This window comes from Nelumbo nucifera, chromosome 4, assembly GCF_055504915.1.
Source record: "Nelumbo nucifera cultivar China Antique chromosome 4, China Antique-T2T, whole genome shotgun sequence".
Taxonomy (NCBI): domain Eukaryota; kingdom Viridiplantae; phylum Streptophyta; class Magnoliopsida; order Proteales; family Nelumbonaceae; genus Nelumbo; species Nelumbo nucifera.
The window spans coordinates 39411589-39418622 of NC_142652.1; positions in this window are offsets into that span (position 1 = coordinate 39411589).

Genomic DNA, 7034 nt, shown 5'->3' on the forward strand with positions numbered 1-7034 from the left:
CACCCCACGCTAGTGATAAAATACATATATGGGCCCCATAGTGGGAGGTTGAGTGGTTGTGGGTCCATGTATGACCAGTGTCAAGAGCTATTGTGTTCCAGCAGCGTAGGCTGCATGTGTCCAACATCGTCCAACTGCTCTATCTTGTGTTAATGCCTCTCTCTAGTGTTGTGTCCCAATAGTGAAGAACAAATAACAATAAATGGGAAAGAAAACTTTATTAGGTAAGACATTATTTTATATATTTAGATGCCACTGGCACTAACATAAAAATTGCAAAAGCCTAAATAAAAGTATAAAACTATAAATGTAAATATGAACATAGAAGTCAGATCAATTAAACATAATATATACAATTATGTATTATATACCATAGAAATTCATAACCATCTTCTCCCAACTTTATTGGGTCAGCTACATGAATCTTGTTTTACCATTCCATTTTAGTCATTGTCATATCCATCATTAAGTTTATGGGCACTTAAACCATTTCTTATTACTTTCACCCAAATCCTTTTATATCGGCCCTTTCCTTGATCCCATAAAACTTTCTCTTAAATTATGGGATTTCACCTTAGGGAAGTACTTGAAAATCTACAAGCATTGATTGCATTAGGCACAATTTGGCAGTGGACCCATTTGCAAACTACTAACTCTGAAATATCTTAGCTTTTTCTTGCAAACCAAAAATTTTAAAGAAAGCAAACATTTTCTTTATTTCTTTTTTAATTTATTTCACTTTCTCCTTGGCAACTAAAAGGATCCTAAATAAAAGAAAATATATCTCTACCTTTGTCTTAGCAGGTAGAAAACATTAAAAATCACAAAAAAAAGAACAAATTAAACAATAAAAGTAATATGGTATTCAGAGGCTTCATTGAGTAATCTTTCAGCCTACAAAATCCAAATTTGCAAGATCAAAGAAAGAGATTAACCATTAGTATTAACTAATTTCACAATTAAAGCGTGGCCTTAATTTGTTGGGCGGCATGGGTGCCAAACCCATGCCACAACCCTGGCAGCTTACACAAATGTTGCACAGAGGCCAAATACATGTATTTTATATATGAGTCATATGACCAATTTAAAAATGCCATTTGGAGATACAATAATAAATTAGGTTATATTTTTTTAAATAAAATAACTATAATTATATTCTATTATGAATAATAAACAACCACGTAGAATCAGTCCTGAACCGATTATTTAATTGGGATCAAATCATAGACCTCATTATATTGAAAGCAATAGTCAAAATAATACGAATTTATTTTTATGTTAATAAGTTAAATATTTTTAACTAATATTATCTTATTTATTATTTATCAAACTTACTTTTCAAACATAAAACATGATAAAAAATATAAGAAAGATAAAAAATTATATATTTCATAAAATGTTTGGTTCCGGACGAATCAATTATGGGCAAGTAAGAATGAGAATCAAGACAAATTCATGAAACCAAAAAGCGTTATAATTATGTTCAGTCAATTTAGCTCCATCCGGATAGTCCCAACCCATTGGTTCAGCCCTAGTTTTTCTTAAATAAATTAAATAAATAAATAAAAGTCTATTAGGATGGGACTGGTATAGGCTATTTCAAACTAGACCTAACCCGTTGATAACACTAAATATTGGGCTCAAGGGGAGAGAATAATTTGTTAATAAATTATTTTTAAATAAATAAATAAATGTGTATTGAAATCTATCTTTTAATGTCACGTCTCTTTTATTATACTGATTTATTTTATTAAAATAAACAATTTATTTAATTTTATTAAATGAATAAATATTTAAATAATAAAAATAAAATAAATAAATGAATAAATAAAAGTTGAGATAGAGAATAGGAGAGAGAAAGAGAGAGTTGAGAAAGAAGAGGAATGGCGTTTTATTTATAGTATGTGATAATTGTATGTGGGACTATATAATTTTTGAATGCCATTGAGTCAATTATACAAGGAGATTTATCTTATATGTGGCATTGTTGTAATTTTTGAATATTATAAAGGTGAATATATAGGGAGGTTTGTCTTATATGTGGCATTCTTTCAATTTTCCAAACAAAGAGAGGTGGGAGAAAAGAGAGAATAAAGAAGAGAAAGGAGAGAGAAACATGTATCAATAATTTAGAGAACAAAAAATATATAAGTGTAAACCTCCCAATGTTGTCGTACACCCACCCAATGCTTTAAGTATATAAATAGATATCATCAAGTTCAACAAAAGGGATATACTTCTACTTGATACAATTTAAGCATGTTTTTTTTTTTTTGCTAGAATTGTAATTTCCTTTTTCAAAGATGTTTTTCCTTTCTCTTTCATGATAATTGTAGTATGTTTCCTACCACCATCACTTTCTAGGACAAATATATAGAGATTGGAGAACATTATTTGAGACAAATAGATATTGGAATTATTGTAATGGCAGCTACAACTATGAAAGTTATAGGATTTTATGGTAAACACTTAAACACCGTGACAATATTTTGTTAGGTTGTAATCAAGTGTATGTATTTACAAAATTTTTCCTCAATTTGTTTGTATGTCATGTTTTCGGAAGAGTTGTCACTTTTAACTATAAAGTATATAAGGGTGATGTTTGAACGTAAGATTGATGAAGCTCAAGATCTCTTTAGTTAGTAATTCTGCTTATGAAATCTCTTCCCATACATGTTCTTATGCATTTTATTACAATATTGATCTCTACAATTTATTACATTTAGGATTGAAAACTTGTCTAGTAGGTATAGAATTTCAACATACATTGTATACATTGATATTGATCAAGGTCTTTGGTATAAATCCTATGTTATTTGCAAGAGAAAGGTGAATCTTGTTAACCAAGTGTACAATTGCTCATATTGCAATAAATCACTAGCAAACACACTTTCAAGATAATACACAAGCATAGAAAAATGCTATTAGACATATATTAATATTGTTTAAATTTTACAAGTGTAAACTATGCATTCATTCCCAAGATTATATTGCTTAAAGAGTACTTACAATATTTGACAAACAAACAACATTTATTGTTAGGAAGCCAATATCTTTTGTTAAAAAGTTTCTTTCTCTCATGTAGCATACTTTACACTCTTTTCACTATTTTCATTAAATTAATAACTATCATAAATTTACACAATATATTACCATTTTCTTAAGAAAATCTAATTAATAGCTTACGCAACCTTACTTTACCATGCCTTTGGAAGCCTTTTACTTTTATCATAGAACCACCAAGGCAGACCTCACCTATTGTTAGCTTTGTAACTGACATCAACTAGGCAACAGAAAGCTTGGAACTCTTTAATGAAATTACTATAATTTGGGTGTAAATATTTGTATGAATAAGAAGTAAATATTTCTACTTTTCCTTATTTGAACAATTGTAGGTGTCCTTATTTCAAATATTTCAATCATGGGAAGTTCTCCACAAGGTATAAGATCAATTACTTACAAAATAAGTTAAGAAATAAAAGTATATACATTAAGTAGTAGCATGCATTTTTCCTTTGTTTCCTTCATGTTTTGATTAACTAGTATCACTCATTACTTCTTGAGGTTTTGATCATTAATGCTTTATTTATTCCCTTCTTGAACTAATAGTTGGAGGATCTTGTTGATTAGCGCGAGCTAGTAAAGTTATAAAAAAAGTAAAGGGGAAGGCTCGTACATAGTCTCATTTTTGCTTTTTTTTTTCATACTTCAAGAGATGACCATTTATTTCATGTCTAACCACTAGCTTGCTTCATTTTGTAGAGATAGCCCCTCCTAGAGACATTAAACCACTAAATGAAAGTTCCCATTGTAAGAATACAACATTCATTTTCGTTCCCTACATTACTTAAAAACTATACATAGTAAGCCATTGATTATGTTTTTATGGTTTTATCTATCTAATCTAAAGTTTAAAATATCATTAGGTATTGGCTCGTATCAATTGATATGTATCGTATCATGGAATTTCCGGTACACCCTTATAGGGAGTGGTTTAGGTCAGACCACGGTTCAAATGATAGCCAAGCCTTAAATCAATCCCTCTAAACCAGATTCAAAAACAAAAACACAAAAAAAAAAGAACCGGTACAAGCCTATAGGCCTACACTGATACTTTGAACCTTGATCAGATCTAGGTAAAAAAAGGAAGCTCATCATTGGAGAAAATACTTCAGGGCGAATTTGATGATTCATCTCTGTTTAAAGATGCTTGCCCTTATCAACTTTCTTATTATCATTTTTGGTTTTCTTAGGAACATGCTTTTTTTAAACAACATAACATCTTTAGTTGTATTACCTAATCTTTAACTACTATCTCTAAATTTATCATCACAAGATAACTCAATTCAGACTTTACATTTGATCATCTATGCAAACTTTTTCCTTTGAAAAAATTACATGAACCCCCTGGGGTCTGTGATAGATACCTCCTGTACTTTTTTTTTTGCGACAAACATTTGACCATTAGTCAAAGACCCCCTTCGCTAGCATTCCAGTTATCATTGAAAAAAATTAGAATTTCGCTATTACTTTATATTTAAATACCCAAACCACCCTTTTTGACAATTTTGACCATTTTACCCCTAATAAAGCTTGGCTTTAGCGACATATCCCCTTGTGCATTGAAATTTCTGAACACACGTGGTTTTTCTTTCGGCCGCCTCTTACCCTCGCTTATTTAGTTCTAACGAAGCCATAATGTCATAAGTGACTCCTTCACTGTGCTATCAAGCACCTACCGTGTGCCATCAGAGTGCCAACCACGTGCCTTCATGGTGTCAGCATGTGTGTCATGGGTGGCTATGCATGTATTTTGTAAGGGGGAACCGCCAATGGCGTTATTATAATTATATAGTATGATTTTTCATTATTTTGATGTTTCCTATTGTCATTCCCCCAAAAGTTTAACATAATCTTTGAGGAGAGGTAGGTAGTCGAGTGAGTCATGAGCATGTAAAGGTTAAGCATGAGATCCCCTCGACATTGAACTGTGTACTTATGCTTGTCATCCATTAATGCAATACAATTTGTCTTTTATCTAATTCGTGTGCCATCTTTGTTGCCTTTTCTTGTGTTATTGCTTATTGCTTAGGCTTACTCGTCGCATTCGAGTGCCGCACGGAATCCCAACGACTAACCCCATAACAATAAGGCAGGGAGCTTGGAGTCATCGGAAACGTACCGAAGGCTTTCTGGTTATGATGATGCCTGTTGGTCATTGATAAATCTTCGGATTTGCCCTTAGAAGTGGCGACTGGGATATTGAAGAGCTTTTGATTGGTAGTGATGGCACTGGCTGCGTTGTTGTTGTTGGAAACTATGCTTAAAATAATGGAGAGTCTCTGTTTCGCCTCTGCGAGTTCTCTAAACCTCTTGATTGGATATGAGTTTCTTGATCGTCTTCTTTACTTTTCCGTAACAGTGAGGTCTCGAGATGTTTGATGTCTTTTGTTTATAATTAAGTTGGAGTTTCATGTCCTACATATCTTTATAAATTATGGATAAGTTCAAAACATCAGTAAGCTAGAAATAGTAAGTGCATTACCCCATCTGTTGCCAACACAATAAATTGGTCTCTGGTGGTTATACTCCTTTGTGTGACTAGGTGCCGAAATAAGTCTGAAATCCTTGACACAATAATCACCAAATGCTAGACATCGCCAGCCCAGGTGTTTCACTATTTGGTAGCTAGACCCTGTGCACCCTTGTTCATCATGCAAAGAGAAAAAGCCGTCCTTTGCACTGAGTTATCCGCTCAGCCTCCTCCATAAGCTATCTTGGCATCTTGCTAATTACTACTCTCCAGCATTTCTGCTCTTGAGTGACATCCTCTGAACTCTCACCTCAGGCCTCATCTAACCTCACTTGTGCATTCGACTAATTTGACCGTCGGAGATTCTGCCCCTGGGATAACATGCAGGGCCTCTGACGTAATCTCATGTTCTCAAGTTAGACACATCAGCGTCCAGCTAAGAAAACAAAAAAGTTATCTTGTTGCCCTCAGCCCATCCGTTGGGTGGGGGTGGAGGGAATAGTAGAGGGGTAAATTTGGCTTGAAATCAATAGTAAGCTGAACTGGCACCAAGCTGCCATTGAAAAGCTTTATGCCATTTCTTATTGAACTTGTATATACTAATAATGCAAAGATAGGGGCATAGAACTTAGAAGGAAAGAAATAGTAATGGCTCCTAAGAATTCTGGATTGTTTCTTAAGCTCCTAAGAATTTTGGCATAATTGATAAAAGGAAAACCAACAAAACCAATGGTCTGCAATACATGAAAACTGATATTACTTGCATATGTATCATGGATGGACTAGACAAGCTACTAGGGAAAACAAATAAAACGGAACACAAACAAGAGAAGGAATGAATAAAAGCACGACTTAGGAATGCTTGCTTTTAACCATAGATTTGTTTAATTAGTGAATTCATGCTTATGCAAAGTAGGTATTGGTCTCAAGTGGATTTTGATCCTGTGCCAATAAAGGGAATATCTCACATGAAAGGATCTCACGAGAACAGTTCTCTCTATCAATGCCTCACATGCGGGTTTTATGCCAGAGTTGATGCAAAATCCTTTGAAGTTAGAGAAATGGCGGTCGAAGCACTCAATCGCTTGATTTGAGTCCCAAGGAATCAGAAGAGATTCATCCAGGAAGACGATGACATTGTCCGGATTCTACAATTGCTCGACCTGGGGGAAATTACTCGTTGAACTCATTTCAGGTGATATCGTTGAACTCAGGGTAGGCGACAAGGTTCCAGCTGATATGCAAGAGAGTTAATCAAGATAATCAGGAGGATTCTAAGCGTCATCTTCATTATTTTCAATTTGTTCTTTATTCCTTTTGCTCTTATTTCAAGTTCCCTCTGAGTGTTGAAACATTAACAGAAGTCCCTTATCCTATACAGTTTCATTCTTACAACTCTATTATTCCAAATGATGGCTGGTTATTGCCCCATATACCAACCATATAGAAAATGCATTGAAACTTAAAAATAATAACCCAACAAAAGAAATCAGAATTCCCT